The sequence below is a fragment of the Podarcis gaigeae genome, assembly GCF_964106915.1.
Source record: "Podarcis gaigeae genome assembly, chromosome: W".
Classification (NCBI taxonomy): Eukaryota; Metazoa; Chordata; class Lepidosauria; order Squamata; family Lacertidae; genus Podarcis; species Podarcis gaigeae.
The window spans coordinates 15,260,341-15,278,799 of record NC_139695.1 but is presented as its reverse complement, the minus strand read 5'-3'; the positions used below and the strand labels follow the sequence as shown (position 1 = coordinate 15,278,799).

Here is an 18,459-nt window from a genome sequence, read left to right as displayed (position 1 = left end):
CCCAACTCTTTTGAAACCTTTCTCAACCACATATAACAATACGACATTAACGACTCTGCCCAGTACTCATGTGGCAGATGTGAACTAAGCAATTGCGCCTGCATCCCCTTTTGCAATTCTTTGTTCACCCGTACACAGACACCCCTGTTCCACGCTTCCGCTGAAACAGCAACCTTGTGTCTTATCCCTTTCTTCTGCAGGAACTCCTGAAAATCCTGTAAAAGAAAAATTGGCTTCTCATCTGTGAAAAGACAATCGATGTTAGCATCATGCACATTTTTAACCTTGTCACAAAACTCTTTAAACCTTTCTAAGGCTTCTTGTGGTTTCTCTAACACATATACCCAGACAAAATTAGAGAAATGATCCACACACACAAGATAATATCTTGCATTGCCCCTAGATGGTGCTAGAGGACCAATCACATCAGCATACACCCGCTGAAATGCCCTGTCGACCCTTGTGGTCACCTCCTGGACCTTCTTGGTCACACCTGCGAGAGAAATAACGTTAGAATCAGAAGAATTACATTTCATGTAATCACTTTGATCAAAAGTCAACAAATACAGTCCATCTTTCTCTCTGGCAGAAAGATACAACTCTCCATCTTTGAAGATCTTGCAGCTTTCAGCATCATAGGACAGTTTCAGTCCTTTCTTTGCAATCTGCGAAACACTCAGCAGATTGAACTTCAACTCAGGAACCAAGTACACATTGTTTATAGTCAAGTTCAGACTTTCAGGATACACAGTTCCAAATCCAGTCGCTTCCAGCTCCTGACCGTTGGCTTGCTTCACAGCGAAGCTTTGCTTCTTAAAAGTTGAAAACAGTTCTCTGTGTGGGGACATGTGAACTGTGCAACCCGTGTCAATTACAAACGTGTTCTCAACATCTGTCGTGGTTCCTTTCGACATCAAAGCCTTTGCAGGTTTCACCTGAGACTTGGTATGACCTTTGCCTGACGCCTCAGACTTTGCAGAGCTCCCCTTGGCTATAGGCTTCTTACAATTCCTTTGAAGATGCCCCTTCTGTCCACAATTGTAACAGCGGACAACGTTCAAAGCTACAGCATTCTCTCCAGTAGCAACATCAGTGGGGGAGTTAGAACTGTTGGTTTCTGCTTCCTTCACTGTGCAGCGAAGTGCTTGTCACGGGACAATGTTTTGCATTCCACAGTCAAAGTACTGTTGGGTTTCCCACGGGAATGGGAGACTGGATGTGACGTACACTGGTTTCCTGTTTTTTCACAGTTCTCTCGGGGTTCTTTGTTTCCGAGGAGAGGAGGTTGCTTCTCTGCTCTCGCAGAGGCAAGATGCTTGTTTGTGATCTCTCAGCATTGAAGTGTAAATAAACTAAAGTTAAGCATGTGGCATGTACTGCTCATCCTTCCGCTGTGTACAGGAGTCTGCAATTACAACATTTTTGGTTCCGGGCCCAGAAAAACGCAATCAAACTGACGGATGGACTCCAGAAGTCGGGTCGGAATGCCGGCAGAGGAACAGAGAAACGGAACGCTGTTATCTGCTCTGCGCGTCAAGTTGATTGATGAGAGGTATGTGCTCATGCTCCGGGCAGCCTGCCAGCTTCTAGTTAATGGCTTTAAGGCTGGACTTTGAACTTTTAAAGCCGATTTTGCCGCGGCAACAGGCAAAGGCTCTAAAGCACAAGCTCACAGGCTTGGAGGCTTGAAAACTGAAAGTACCTTTACAAGTGCTTTTGGAATGAAGCAGCTCCAGAACACAGACACAGCTTGATTAAATGCCGCGGAAATGGCAAGTGCAAGGCTGGCTGATGCTTTTGGGATTCCTAAGCTCAATAAGAAAAACTATACGGACTGGGTTCTGTATGCAGAGGCAATTCTGCGGAAAGAGGGTCTGTTTAAAGTTATTACAGACAACCCCCCAGCTCCAATTACAGATGAATGGAAAGCTATGTATTCCAAAGCGAAGGGAACTCTTACATTGATAGTATCCCCGGAAGAGCTCTGTCTGTTGCGTGATAAGACCTCAGCCAGAGAAATTTGGGACGCTTTTGAGAGAGGCTCACTTGAGGACAGAAGCTGGTTCCTCTATGTTTTACTATGCCAAGCTGCATGGTATGGCTCTAGCTGAAGGTGGAGATGTGCGTGCACATCTGATGGAGATGCAGAATCTGAGACATGAGCTGCAACAGAGAGGACTCACCTTTCCAGAGGCTGTGTATTCCTTCATGATACTACATTCTTTGGGTTCAAGTTGGGAGTCTGTTGTCATTCAGATTGCTGTTCAGCCAGCTGCTCAGCTCACAGTAGACTATGTTACTGCCGTGATTCTGAATGAAGCAGACAGCCGGGGTGCTAGCTGCATGGGTAAGGGGGAGTCTTCACAGACGTCATCCCAGAGTGCAGTGGAACCACCAGATGGCGCCAAAGCTTTGAAGGCAGTGAAATGCTACTCGTGTGGACGTCTAGGCCATATGAAGAGGGAATGCAGATATCCCAGGGCCAAGACAGAGCAGCGCAGCGAAAGCTCATCGCGTGGAAAAGGCCAAAGCAGAGGAAAAGGTCCAGTGTCCAGGACAACGCAGCACAAGGCAATGGTCTCACGCTTCACTCCAAAGGTTGCAAAGGTCCAGAAGACGTCTAGATCTTTCTTCGTTGTTGATTCAGCAGCGACCCACCACATGTGCAACGATAAGCGACTGTTCGTGTCTTTTACACCGCAGGAAGGTGCAATTCACCAGGTGGATGACCACACGATCTCCAGTCAAGGCTACGGGACTGTTGTTCTTCACAGTTTGGACTTGTTGATAAACGATGTTCTCTACGTTCCAGATGCTGCACACAATCTACTCAGCGTTGCGCAGCTGAATGAACGGAACATTGACGTTTCCTTCAAGAACAAGAAGTGCACCATTACAAAGAAAAACGATTATGTTTTGCATGCTGAATATGTTGATCGTTTGTTTGTTTTGTATTTTGATGATGTTGTGCCAGATGAAACTTGTTGCATTGCAGGTTCTAACAAAAGTTTGCATGCAGAATGTATTCATGATTTTCACAGGAAATTTGGTCATTTGCATTTTGAGGCAGTATCTAAAATGCCTGCCTTGGTTGAAGGTATGATTATTAAACCCTGCAAGTACCACATGAAGTGCAAAGCATGCGCAGCAAACAAGGTGAAAATGGCTGCGAAAGGTAAGGTGTCTAGTAGGCAAGCTACAGAACCATACCAGGTTGTTCATGCTGATTTGGTTGGGCCACTATCGCCCTCTTTGGGTGGAAATAGGTACTTCATGGTTCTCATTGATGCATTTACCAGGTATATTTATGTGTACAATCTCAAGCAGAAATCAGAGGCTTTTCAAAGGTTCAAGGAATTCTGTGCTTGGTTGGAAAATGTGCATGGTAAGAAGATAAAGACTCTTTTCACTGATCGCGGGGGGGAATTCACTTCTCAGCATTTTGAAGCTTTTCTGACTAAGAAAGGAATTGAACACGATTTGTCTAGTCCTCGCTCGCCATGGCAGAATGGACTTTGCGAGAGAGCAAATCAAACATTGCTTCAAGGGTTGAAAACCTTGCTGCATGATGCAAATCTTCCAGAGAGTTATTGGGCCGAATCTCTCTCGTGTTTCCTTTACAGTTATAATCGCAGGTTATCTTCAGCGATTGGTTGTACCCCCTATGAGAAGATGTTTGGCAAGAAACCATACATCACACACATGAGAATTTTTGGTTCTGACATGTGGGTTCACACACCACAAAGCTCCACGTTAGGCAAGCGTGGTTTGCATGGTATCTTTCTAGGTTATCAGAAAGGTTCTTACAGAATAATGATGACTGACTCTAAGACAATTAAGCTCACAAGAAGTGTTGAGTACAATGTAAAGTGGGGGGAGAATGTGGGAATTTTCCAATGTTATCCTGATGACAGTGATGAGACTGATGATAAGCAAAAGCAGCCGCAACAACCCACACCCACTGATGAAGGTTCTGATTCTGAGTCTGAAACTGAATCGGATGATTCAGAGGATTTCAAGAGTGGGAAAGCCTCTATGCGACCCTCTGAAAGCTCTGATCAAGAATTGGAAGAACCATTGTTCACAATAGGTCACTTTTCTCCTAAGAAGGAAGAGGAAAGTGTTGAGGACTTAAGGCTAATTCGCAGGTCACAAAGAGCCACAAAAGGCAGACCTCCAAAGAGATTTGCTGATGAATTTGCTAAGACAGCAGTAGCAGCTGTTAAAAGCTCCAAGAAGGTATTTGAACCTTCAAGTTTCCAAGAAATCCAGGATTTGGATTCAAAGGAAGCTGAGCCATGGTTAAATGCCATGAAGGCTGAGCTTGATTCCTTAGAAAGGAACAAAACATGGGAGCTAGTTCCAGTAGTTCCAGGAATGAAACTGCTTGGAAGCAAATGGGTCTTCAAAGCGAAGACAGATCAAAATGGAAAGATAGTCAGACACAAAGCCAGATTGGTAGCCAGAGGTTTTGCACAGGTACCAGGTGAAGACTATCACAAGACCTACTCACCCACAGTGAGGTATGAGAGCATTAGGCTTATGCTCAAGCTAGCTGCAGAGGAGAATCTACACGTTAGTCACCACGATGTGAATACAGTGTTTTTGTACGGATCTCTAGGTGAATCACTTTATATGCTTCCACCTGATGGCGTACAGGTAAAACAGGGATATGTTTGTGCTCTGAAGAAGTCCCTTTATGGTCTCAAACAAAGTGCACAGTGTTGGCACACAAAACTCACTGAAGTATTGTTTTCTCTAGGTTTTCAGCAAGGGAAAGCTGATCCATGTGTATTTGTCAAAGAGGAGGGGCAAAAGAAGCTGTATTGTTTGTTTTATGTTTATGATATTTTATTCTTTTGGAAAGATGTCACAATGTACAATAGCGCCCTAGCTCAACTGAAAGAGCACTTTGACATGAAAGATCTTGGTGAGGTAAACAACTACCTATCTCTGGAAATAGAGAGAGATCAAAATGGTAACATTCTAGTACACCAGTCACGGAAAATTGCTGATGTGTTAAGTAAACTAAACCTGATGGATGCTAACCCTGTAGACACACCGATGACAACAGGTTATCAAGTAGAAGACACTGAAGAAGCATTTTCTGACACTACACTGTACAGAAGTGTGCTAAGCAAGCTAAACTTCATTGCCAGATGTTCAAGACCTGACATTGCTGTTAGCTGTAATTTGCTAAGCAGACAAGTCAACAATCCTAGTGTTAAGGATTGGAAAGCTCTGAAACGCATAGCGCGCTATTTGAAGGGCACTATGCATTACAGACTGAGATTTAACAATCAGAAGTCTGGTGGTCTTGAGATATTTGCAGATGCAAGTTTTGGAAGTGATACTACAGACAGGAAAAGTACGTTTGGAGTTTGCTACATGTACAATCAGGGTCTATTTGATTGGTCATGCAAGAAGCAAACAACAATTAGCTTAAGTACTTGTGAATACAAGTACTTATTCACTTAAGGATTGTGAATGGTTGTTACAATTGTGCAAAGACATGAAAATTCCTGTCAAATGTCCAATCCAGGTTTACCAAGACAACAAAGCATGTTTGGCTTTGCTGAATTCTGAAGGTTGTAAGCAAAGCACAAAGCACTTGCAATTAAAATTGCAACATGCTAGGGAATGTATTCAGAAGGGACTCGTAACGGTGTCCTATATGCCAGGTAATGAAATTCCTGCTGATGTATTGTCCAAGATTGTGTCAAGGGATCAACACTGTACCTATGTACAGAAGTTGGGTTTGTACTGATATTGTACGAACACGCTGCCCAGTGATGTTCACAGAAAGGGGGAAGATGTTGGTTTCTGCTTCCTTCACTGTGCAGCGAAGTGCTTGTCACGGGACAATGTTTTGCATTCCACAGTCAAAGTACTGTTGGGTTTCCCACGGGAATGGGAGACTGGATGTGACGTACACTGGTTTCCTGTTTTTTCACAGTTCTCTCGGGGTTCTTTGTTTCCGAGGAGAGGAGGTTGCTTCTCTGCTCTTGCAGAGGCAAGATGCTTGTTTGTGATCTCTCAGCATTGAAGTGTAAATAAACTAAAGTTAAGCATGTGGCATGTACTGCTCATCCTTCCGCTGTGTACAGGAGTCTGCAACTACAACAAGAACTCCGTTCCTCCCTCCCCCTGTCCTTTACTTCCAGTGCAGCAAGTCTGTCGTGTTCATTCAGGACCACGGCACACACCCTCTCCGCGGTCAAATCCCGGGGCGGTAGGGAACCAAGCTGACTGGCAACCGTTTTATAAGTCCGATTTAGGCTGTTTATCATCATGAAGCAAAACACTTCCTTCTGTAGACGGAAATTGCGTTCCACCATCTGTTGGCGCAGAAATTTCATCTCCGTCAGGTGCGCTTGAACATCTCCATCAGGCGCAAGCCTCAGATTGGTCAGCTTCTCAAAATACAGCAACGCTGAAGAACCAGCATCTCTCTGATGTGTTCTACGCAGCGTCTCCCAAATCTCTTGCGCGTATTCTAAATGCTGAATATGCACTAATTGACAATCTGAGACGCACAGAATTATAGCCGTCCTGGCCTTTACATTCTGTGATTCCCAACCTCACGTTGGTGCTGCAGGGATGGGGTTCTCAATCACCCCAAAGAGCCTCTGATTCTGCAGCAGGGCCTTCATCTTTATAGACCAAGATGAATAATTGTCATTAGTTAGGGGAGGTGGATAAGGTAAACCTCCCCCCTTCGTGGCATCCATTTTGAATCCAACCCTCAGCTCTCACTCTCGAGCCTGTAAAATTCCAAGAGCCTTCCTGGTTGTTTACCGCCTACTCTGGCAGGCAAACTGCAAGCTGTTTCAAAGTCCTTGCACAACAGCGAAGATAGCCAAAACAACTTTCGCTTCCCAGGCTCTCACTGAGCCAGCCCCTTAGTCAGTTACTTTCCACTCTCACTGACTTTACGTTGCTTAGCAACTGTGCATACCTCTGTTATCTAGGTATGCAAGGTATGCAGCTGTCTTCCACAGTGCTGGTTTCTCTCAAACGCAGACACTTTTCGTGAACCGAAGATTTTATTCTTTACGCGTTCACTTCACAGCTATAAATCCACCATACCTTTGGGCTACGTTGCTTGGCATTCACCTCGTCTCAATGCCGAGCCGTCTGTTCAGCGTCCAGCTGGTCGCAGACGTTATCTTCTTTCCTTTGGTGCAGAGGATGACAAACGATCTATCAACCTCTCATTCAGATTCCCATGGATCAGAAACCATCAGCGTTGCTACCAGATGTTAGGAAATCTCTTAGCCAAGTCAGAGGAATGTGCCACTCTCCAGGCACCCGGCGTGATTTCCTTGTTGACCTCCCCGTCTGCGACTCCCGGCAGGATACAGGCGAGGTCTCTATCGGCGATCCTCCTCAAACGTGAGAAGAACACACCACTCCTCCCTGCCTTTCCCAGGAAGGGGAAAGAGACAGACAGAAATGTATTTACATGCCTTTATTTCTGTCTTTGCAGCAGTACAGAGAAAACATGTCTGCACTCTCTAAACACCAACAGCAGAGAGACTCCACCCCTGTACTTCCAGTACAGGTCAGATGACACTCTGAGCTAACATCCGGTGCTCAGTACAGTGAATAGACTGCCCCTTTATTCCCACGGTACAGTCCCAAACATCAACATCCTGTTTGGCTTTCCAGCCAGCTGCAGCTCGGCTCGCTGCTGCATTGCTCCTTTTTCGTAACAGGTAGACATTACTGAAACCTGGTAGGATGAGACTCATGACTGGAATGTAGGAATTGAGGGGTATAACCTGTTCAAAAGGAATAGACCAAATGTGAGAGCTGTGGGCGTCTCTCCTCTGAGTTGTAAATTCTGTTGCCATAAATTCTGCAGAGTCATTTTCTCTTCCCCGTGAAGAGAGGCAGGCCAGCAGAGATACTGTGAGAGCTGTGGGCGTCTCTCCTCACCACAAACGCCACAGGAGCCTCTTGAAGTTTTTATATTCTTTATTTACAGTATTTACAATGGGTCATTAGCACATCGTTCATCCATCAGTGTCAGTCAGTTCAGATCTCTGCTGAGGCCTGTGTTTGCCTCTCCAACAGCTCATAAAATGATGAAGTCTCCCGCCTCGCTTTTCAGCCATCTTTTCCCTGCATCTTGTGAGAGCAGCCGTAAATCTCTCCCCAATTCTGAGCTCGAGCTTAACCCTTGTAGTTCCTGTGAACTTCCAGGCTCACTAGCCCTTCCTGGGCTTATTCCAATAGCTCTCTCCTCATCACCTCCCTCCACCTTGGGCACCTCATCCACTTCTTCCATTCCCAGGCCTCCCCTTCCCTCTGAGGAACTTGAAGCTGGTTCGTCCCTGACACCAAACAGGAAGGGAGAAGGAGTAGCATTATATGTAAAGGATGTGAAAAGCAGATTGAGAGTATATGGGTAAAAACTGTAGGAGAGAAGGAACAGTGACCTTACTGTAGGTGTTTGCTATAGACCACCAAGCCAGACTGAGGACTCAGATGATCCCTTACTAGAGCAGATTACCAAACATTCAAAAAGAAGAGATATAGTAATCATGGGAGACTTCAGCTTCCATGATATCTGTTGGGACTCAAACTCTGTCAAGAATGTAAGATCTGGAACTTCCGGAGGCGGCGCGAACGGCAATGGCTGCCCTCTTCTAACTGGGAGAGGGAAGCTCCGCTGAGAACGGGTCGTCCGCTGCGGCGAAGCGGAGACCCACTTTGAAAAACCACAGGCGGCAGAAGCCTGTGGCCTCGGGACCCGGCGGGCGCCAGGAGCGGCCCCCGAAACGTTGAAGGGACCCCGTAAGGGGCTCCGGATCGCGGAGGGGGTAGCGGCGCTGTGGGTCATCTCGCAATCAGCGGAGCGAAGCCGCGTTGCTGCTGCCGGTGAGCGCTGACCTTTCTTCCTTGAAACTTCTGATTCGGAAAACAACAACCCGTGAGTAACAAGGACTATACAAAACCTTAAGATTTAAGAATATTGAATTTGGCTGAAAGCGGAGTGACGAAAAACAGGAAGTCCGTCTTCCGCTGACACTGAACTTCAAAGTAAAGAGCTGGAGGAGTGGAGGCAAAGAGTGAACTTTCAATTTAACTGATCTGGGCACCCACTGAAATTAATTTTAAGCAGATTAAGGACTCTAAGTAATTGATTTCATGATTTCTATGGGATTGTGATACCTTTCTTCTATTTGGATTACAATTTAAGAAACCCAGGTGCTGGAACTGCCTGAGTAGCTGAGCACTCAGCCTGCAGATTTGGATACTTTGAACTGAAACTTTGAAATAATCTGAGGGAGTCTGGACTTGCTATTTTGAAGCACCTTTCGGAATTCCAGTAAGCACTGTCTGAAACATTGTGGCTTTTTAAATACTAACTCTGCTAAAATCTATTTTAGTGAGGGTTCCTTTATATTGAATTAGATTTTATTTTATTGGAATTGATCTCTTCCCCAAAGACATTTTAAGCTCCCCCTAGAGGATTTGGGACTTACAGCAGTGACATTGTTTTACTTTCCTTTTCCCGGCCTCCTGTTTGACTGTTACCATCTGGGCCGTTGCTTTCTCATGGGAACAACTCAGCTTGACCTTGACTTTTAGATAACTTTGGAATGAGTGGCGCAAAAAGAAAGGGACCAAAAACCAGACAAACAACTCTAACAACTTTAACCGCAGCCTCACAGGCACGCAGATCATCTGTGCCTACTTTGCCTTCTGAGGAAGAAGCTGCTTCTCTGCCACGGGCAGGGGAGGGAGAAACTGAGGAACTACAATTGGAAGATATGGCCTCAGGAGCAACTGGCTCTATTTTAGAGAGAATTCTTGAAAAATTGGAGTCTTTGGATAGAAAAGTTGATCAGCAAACAGCCAAAATTGATCAAAATACAGAATGTTTAAATAGACTAACTGGACAAGTTGCACAGAATGCACAAGCAATTGGAGAACTGAAGGAGGCTGCAGGTGAAAATCAGAAATTGGCTGAGGATACCAGCCAAAGACTGGGAGAGGTAGAAAAAGAGGTAAGACCACTCAGTAAACAAGTAGGTGAACATCAGACCTATCTTTCTATGATAGAACTTCGGAACAGGGAGACCAATTTAAGGATAAGGTCGATACCAGAAGTGGAAGAAGGCAACCTAGCTGAGTTTCTGACTAAAGAATTTTCCAAGTTTTGGAACCTAGAGGAAAAAGACTTTAAAATTGTATCAGCTTTCAGGCTTGGAAGACTTATAAAAAAAGAGAAGCCCAGAGACTGTTTGATAACATTGAGATCAAAGGAAGAAAGGGACAAGATTTTGGGCCTGCATTACGGAAAGTCACTGGACATTTCGGACAAAAGAATTGAAATTTACAGGGACATCCCTAAACAACTGTTGGACCTTAGATTTGACTATTTGGAACTAGTAAGATTGTTTTTTTTTATAATATTTTTTATTAGTTTTATATAATACAGAGAAAAGAATAAAGAACGTATTATAAAAGTAAAAAAGAAAGGTTACAAATTTTTCTTACTCCTTTTTCCAAATCTGTTGGACTTCCCCACGTCCTCCCAACCCTGCATTCTCTGTGATGCATAACGTCTGCAATTTGTTAACTTGTTTCAATACTTATTATATCTTCCTTTTTATCATGTTACCCAATTTCAAATATATTATAACCCAAATCATGTACATTTTCATTTTAACACAATAAAGTTGTTTCATTATTCTATCTCTGACTCCTTGTACCTTAATTTCCATTTCTTTAATTTAACATTACTGAAGCTAGAATTTCCTAGAGGGTGCGTTTTTTAACATTCATACAACTTATAATGTTTTTCCAAATAGTCTTTAAATTTTCTCCAATCCTCCTCGAATGTTTCTTCTCCCAAGTCTCGGATTCTGCCAGTCATTTCGGCCAGTTCCATATAGTCCATCAACTGCGTGTGCCATTCCTCCAGTGTGGGTAAATCTTGTGTCTTCCAATATTTTGCAATCAGAATCCTTGCTGCTGTAGTAGCATACATAAAAAAAGTTCTGTCCTTCTTAAACACTCTCCGGTCCACCATGCCCAGAAGGAAGGCCTCTGGTTTCTTAGGTAAGGTAAATCTCAGTACCTTTTTTAGTTCATTATGGATCATTTCCCAGAAGGCCTTCACTTTCGGGCAGGTCCACCAGAGGTGAAAGAATGTCCCTTCCGCCTCTTTACATTTCCAGCATTTATTATCAGACAGGTGATATATCTTAGCAAGCTTGACTGGGGTCATGTACCACCGGTATATCATTTTCATAATGTTTTCCTTCAAGGCACTACATGCCGTAAATTTCATTCCGGTGTTCCATAACCTTTCCCAGTCTTCAAACATAATGTTATGCCCCAAATCCTGCGCCCACTTTATCATGGCAGATTTGACTGTCTCATCCTGAGTATTCCATTTAAGCAGCAGGTTATACATTCTCGAAAGTAGTTTACTTTTTGGTTCTAACAATTCTGTCTCTAGTTTCGATTTTTCCACCTGGAATCCAACCTTCTTATCTACTTTGAAGACCTCTTGAATTTGTGCATAATGCAACCAATCTCGCACCTTGTTTTTTATTTTTTCCAAGCTCTGCAACCTCCAATTGTCTCCAATCTTTTCAATGATTTCCCCATATTTAGGCCAATTGGCTTCCATATTAGGTCTCTTACGTGCCTTGGCCTCCACCGGTGAGAGCCACCTCGGAGTCTTACTCTCCAATAGGTCTTTATATTTTGTCCAGACCATTAAAATTGCTCTCCTGACAATGTGGTTTTTAAACAATTTGTGCACTTTAACCTTGTCATACCACAAATATGCATGCCACCCAAAAGCATTGTCAAACCCTTCCAGATCTAGGACATCAGTGTTTTCCAGTAAAATCCAATCTTTCAACCAGCAGAAGGCTGCAGCTTCGTAATATAACCTCAAGTCTGGCAGGGCAAATCCCCCTCTTTCTTTCGCATCAGTTAGTATCTTAAACTTTATTCGGGGCTTTTTGCCCTGCCAAACAAACTTAGAAATATCCCTCTGCCACTTTCCAAAACATTCCACCTTGTCCACGACCTGTAGGGTCTGAAACAAAAATAGCATTTTTGGCAATACATTCATCTTTATAGCTGCTATTCGGCCCAACAAGGAAAGTTTCAATCTTGACCATGTTTCCAAATCTCTTTTGATTTCTAACCAACATTTCTCGTAGTTATCCTTAAACAAATTCAAATTTTTGGAGGTCAGATACACCCCTAGGTATTTTACTTTTTTAACCACATTTAATTCTGTTTCCTTCACAAACTCATCTGTTTCTGTACTTGTCAAATTTTTTGCTATAACCTTAGTTTTTTGCTTGTTCAGCTTAAATCCCGCCACCCGACCAAAGTCCGAAATTAATTCTAACACTCTTTTAGTACTAGAGACAGGCTCCTGCAATGTTAATACCAGGTCATCTGCAAATGCTTTCAATTTATATTGTTTCACTCCGACCTCAATTCCCTGTACCAACCGGTCCTTTCTAATAATGTTCAATAGCACCTCCAGAACTGAAATAAACAATAGGGGGATAGGGGGCACCCCTGCCGTGTCCCTTTTTCAATTTTAAACTCCTCTGTCACCACATTGTTTACTATCAATTTCGCTTTTTGTTCTGAATATATTGCTTCTATTCCATTTTCAAACCCCCGCCCCACTCCCATCCCTTCCAAATTTTTCTTCATAAACATCCAGGAAATATTATCAAAGGCTTTCTCCGCATCAATAAAAATTAACACCGCTCTAGTGTTTAGATTTGTTTGTAAAAGTTCCAAAATGTCGATAATGTTTCTTGTGTTGCCAAACAAATGCCTACCAGGGAGAAAGCCAGCCTGGTCTTTATGGATCACTTCATTAAGCACTTTTTTAAATCTACTTGCCAAAATGTCTGCAAAAATTTTGTAATCCACATTTAGGAGTGAGATGGGGCGGTAGTTCTTCAGCTGAGTCTTTTCAGTTTCTAGTTTGGGTATCAATGTGATGAAGGCTTCTTTCCACGTTTCCGGTGCCTTCCTCCCCTCCATAATCTGGTTACAAACCTCCAACAAAGGCTGTATCAAATAGTCTTTCAAAACCTTATAGTATTTGGAGGTAAGTCCGTCGGGGCCTGGAGATTTGCCTAATTGGAGGTTCTGAATGGCACTTTCAATTTCTTGCTGTGTGATATTACTATTCAGGGTTGTTCTCATTTCCTGAGGTATTTTCTGTAATCCGTTGGTTTTAAGAAATTGGTCCACCTCCGAATCTTTCTGTGGCCCTTGTGAATAAAGTTCTTTGAAATATCTCTGGAAGCACTTTCTAATTTCCTCGGGTTTCTGAACCATTCTCCCTTCAATCTCTAGATTTGTAACAGTATTAAGTTTTTGTCTCTTTTTCAACTGCCATGCTAGCAGTTTCCCACACTTATTTGCTGATTCAAAGGATCTTTGTTTCATTTGTTTAATTTTCCATTCCACCTCTTGATTTATCAGTTTCAAATATTGTGCTTGGAAGAATTTCACTTCTCTCAGCACCTCCTTCGACTTTGGCCTAGATCTTAATTTTTTCTCTCCATCTCTTATTTTTTCCAATATCTTCTCCTTCTTTTCATTCCAGAATTTTTTCTTGATCGTATTTTGTTGTATTAGAAACCCTCTCATGACTGCTTTACTTGCATCCCAGATTATTCTTTTTTCCACAGTAGTATTTAAATTTATCTCAAAATAGTCCTTTAAAGTTTTTTGGGCCTTCTTAACAATCTTCTCGTCCCTTAATAAGGTGTCATTCATTTTCCATCTGAAGGATCCGGTTGTATTTAGTCTCAATTCCATTTTCAAAGCATTATGGTCGGAGCAGGTTTTGGGGCAGATTTCCACCTTTCTAGTCTTGGGTGCCAGTCCTCTAGTTATCCATATTTGGTCGATTCGTGTCCATGTCAGATGAGCTTCAGAAAAGAAAGTCCCTTCTTTTCCTAGGGGGTTCTTAACCCTCCATATGTCAATTAAGTCCACATTGTCAGTCATTTCAAAAAAAGTTTTAGGTAGTCTGCCATCTTTCGTTATGTTAGCACTTTGCGACTTATCCATATTTACAGACACAACCCCATTCATGTCACCCATCATGATGATGTTGTTATAGTCTAAGTAGTCCAGCATAATCTCATGCAGCTTCCTGAAAAATTCCGATTTTCCTTCATTTGGGGCGTATATTCCTAATATCAGAAATTTTTCTCCTTGTGTCTGAATTTCAATCGCCAAAATTCTGCCGTGTTCATCTTTAAATAAGAATTTCGGTGACAGGCTCTCCTTTGCATATATCACCACACCTCTTTTCTTCACTTTATCCGAAGAGATAAATTCTTGGCCTAGTCTTTTATTAATTAACACTTTTCTGTGGAGCCTTGTCACATGCGTTTCTTGCAGGCAAATAATGTCCAAATGTTCTTTTTTCAAAATATGAAATACTTTTCTTCTTTTTTCCGGAGAATTTCCGCCATTTATATTCCAACTAAGAAGCTGCAGCGACATCCTGATCTAATTGGTGGGTCTACAATGGGGTGTCTAGGCTTCCCTCCGATCCCGGAGGTGGTAATGTTGGTCCAGATCCAGGCGGTGTAGGCTTTGGAGATGGTCCCGGTGGTGGTGGAGGCCAAGAAGCTGCAGCTCCTTTCTGGAGGTCCTCCTCGTGGTCGTGTAGGAACTTCTGTTGGTCCTCCGGTGTTTTAATTCTTACTTTCCTTCCTTTGTAAGTAAATGATAGTCCTTGCGGAAACTCCCACCTATAAGGGATTGTGTTATATCTCAACAATTTGGTCAAATCTATATAAGTAGTCCTAAGGTCCAAAAGGTGTTTAGGTATGTCTCTGTAAATTTCAGCCTTTTTTCCTTCTATCTCCAAGGATTTTTTGAAGTGTAGGCCTAGTATCTTGTCTCTTTCCTCTCTCGATCTCAAAATAACCAAACAGTCTCTGGACTTGTCCTTCTTTATCAATTTTCCCAGTCTAAAGGCAGTCACAATTTTAAAGTCCTTATCTTCCTCTATCCCCCAGAATTTGGAGAACAAAAGTGTTAAAAATCCCTGTAGGTTTCCTTCCTCCAATTCTGGGATAGCCCTTAATCTGAGATTATTTTCCTTACTTTTCAATTCAACCAATGACAGGTAGGCTTGTTGTTCCCCTACCTGTCTTTTCAGAGGCCTTACTTCCCCCCTAATCTCATCAACCTTTTTGTTCGCCTGTTCTGCTTTTTGACAAGCTTCCACCGCAAGCTTATAATTTTCAGTCGTTGCCCCTTGTAATTTTTCAATTGCCTGGGTATGATGGGAAACTTGCTCAGATAATTTAGTGATAGAGGATGTAGCTTGGTCAATTTTTGATGATTGGTTGTCCACTTTTTGATTTAAAATTCCAAGTTGTTCCAAGATTTGCTTCAGGACTATTTCAGATCCTCCAGTTGCCATATCTTCTGCAGCAGGCTCTGCAGCAGGCTCTTCAAATTCCACCTCCTGTGCTGTCAGCACAGTTGGGACGGATGATCTTCGTTGATGAGATAGGGTTGTTTGAACAAGTTGCCCTGGTTTCTTTTCTTTCTCTTTAGCTTTAGCTGCTCTTGTTCTCCCTGTGCCACTCATTCCACACCTGCCTCTGTTCAAGGTCAAATTTTCTTTTGTTTCATAAGTTAGACAAAGTCCAGAGTGTAAACAATTTAACCACAGAGAATCACGATAAAGTACAGTTCCCAGGCCTCTATATCTCCACAATCCTCTAGGTGGGGGTATTTCAAAGTTTCAAGGAGGGAGAGAACTCTTGTCCGCCATTGAAGTTCTTATATTCCCTATGTTAAGTCTTTGATAGTTCCAGAGCACAAAAGGAAGTTTCCACAGGCTTTCTTTGTCTTAAAGAGAAGCCACAAGGTGTCAAGAAGGGTCCCAGCAACAATGTTTAAACGTTAATGTCTCAGTCTGTGTATCAGTTAAGCTCCAATAACAGTATCAGCAGTTTGACAGCTCTCCTTTGCACACTGACAGCCCGATCGCTGGGTTGTCTCTTTTAACTCCACATAGCTCAAAATTAGGAAGAAGGTCCCAAAAATAAAATCCACAACTTTTACAGAAATTTCCTGCTTGTCTTTTCGCTACAAAGTCTGTCAAATACACCCTCGTTTTACTTTTACAGTCCCCTTTCAGCGCTTCAGCACTCTTCTGCGCAATTGCTTTAATCTGGTTAGCAGGATCGGGAGACGGACTTCCTGTTACTCGCCTCCCGTTTTCAGCCGAATTTCAACCAAATTCCCAAATTTTCCGATGTTTAGCTCCCCTTACGGGTATGTAGCAGCCAATTTTGATGTTTTCAAGAAGAAAGGTCGGCGCTCATCATCATCAGCAGCGAGGCTTTGCATCCACGAAAAGAGCAATGAACTCACAGCGCCGCTCCCCCTTTCGCGTTCCGGAGCCCCTTACGGAGCCCCTTCTTCGTTTCCGGGGGGGCTTTGGGTGCCCGCCGAGTCCCACGGCCGCAGGCTCGCTCTGCCTGCGGTTTTTCTTAACGGGTCTCCGCTTTGCCGTAGCGGACGACCCTTTTTCGCGGAGCCCCTCTTCACCAGGTAAAGAGGACCGCCATTGCTATTTTGCGCCGCCTCCGGAAGTCTGGAACTAGTAAGATTGTTGAGGAGCAACTCAATTATCTTCAGGTGGGATTTTCCCCAAGGATTATCTTTCACTTTTAGAGGGAAGAAGATTAAAATTAGAACACAGGAAGATAGAGATAAGTTTCTGACTGCATACGGAGAGGACCTTCATAAAGGACTTGAACTACCCGCGGGGCCTGAACCACCAGGGGTACCTGCACCCTCGGACCCTGAAGACCCGGAGAACAAAGTACCACCCCAAGGAAAATAACCAGATTTATTCAGGATGTCTCTGCAACTTTTAAGCTGGAATATAAATGGCTGTAACATTCCGGAAAAAAGGAGGAAAATTTTTCACATATTAAAAAAGGAACAATTGGACATTATTTGTTTACAAGAAACACATGTGACTAGGCTCCACAGAAAAGTATTAATAAATAAAAGGCTTGGCCAGGAATTCATATCTTCGGACATAGTAAAGAAGAGAGGTGTGGTGATATATGCAAAAGAGAGCCTTTCACCCAAATTTCTATTCAAAGATGAACATGGAAGAATTTTGGCAATCGAAATACAACATCAAGGAGAGAAAATCCTGATATTAGGAATTTATGCCCCAAATGAAGGTAAATCGGAATTTTACAAGAAGTTGCATGAGATTATGCTGGACTATCTGGACTACAACAACATCATTATGATGGGAGATATGAATGGGGTCGTATCAACTAACATGGATAAGTCACAAAGCCAAAACGTAACAAAAGACGGAAGACTACCAAAGACCTTTTTTGAAATGACAGACAATATGGATTGGATTGACATCTGGAGAGTGAGAAACCCCTTTGGGAAGAGAAGGAACATTTTTCTCTGAAGCCCAGCTGACTTGGACAAGAATCGACCAAATATGGATAACTAGAGGTCTGGCACCCAAGGTCAGAAAGGTGGAAATCTGCCCAAAGACCTGCTCCGACCATAATGCACTGAAAATGGATATGACACTATTACCAACCGGTTCCTTTAGATGGAAGATGAATGACAATTTGTTTAGAGATCAGGAGATCATTAAGAAGGCCCAAAAAACTTTGAAGGACTACTTTGAGATAAATATGAACACTACGGTGGAAAAAAGAACTATTTGGGACGCAAGCAAAGCCGTGATGAGGGGGTTCTTGATACAACAGAATGCTGTAAAGAAAAGGACACAAAACGAGAGGAAAGACAAGATTTTGGAGAAAATCAAAGAATTAGAGAAGAAGTTAAGATTAAATCCGAAGTCACAGCCGATTCTGAGAGAAATCAAACTTCATCAAGCACAATATTCTAAACTGATAAATCAGGAAATAGAGTGGAAGATTAAACTAATGAAACAAAAAACCTTTGAATCGGCAAACAAATGTGGGAAACTGCTAGCGTGGCAGTTGAAGAAGAGACAAAAATTAAATACAGTTACAAATTTGGAAATTGAAGGAAGAAACATTCAGAACCCCGTGGAGATTAGAAAATGTTTTCAGAAATATTTCAAAAAATTATACACTCAAGGGCCGCAGGATGAGGTTGAGATTAAACAATTTTGGGGGGAAAATGGACTTAAAAAACTCTCACAAGAAAATAGATCACTCCAGAACAGTAAAATAACACGACAAGAGATTGAACAAGCCATTCAGAACATGCAATTGGGCAAATCTCCAGGACCAGACGGGTTGACCTCCAAGTATTACAAGACATTAAAAGACTATTTGATACAACCACTGATGGAGGTCAGCAATGAAATTATAGAGGGGAAGAGGGCGCCGGAATCGTGGAAGGAAGCTTTCATCACATTGATACCCAAATCGG

The 18,459-nt window shown here is 42.8% G+C and overlaps 1 protein-coding gene across 2 annotated transcripts in view; it reads right to left on the bottom strand.

Moving 5' to 3' along the window:
- LOC310835936 (cullin-4B) overlaps positions 1–18,459 on the bottom strand; it is a 226,760-nt gene that overhangs the window by 60,848 nt on the left and 147,453 nt on the right. The window lies entirely within an intron of this gene.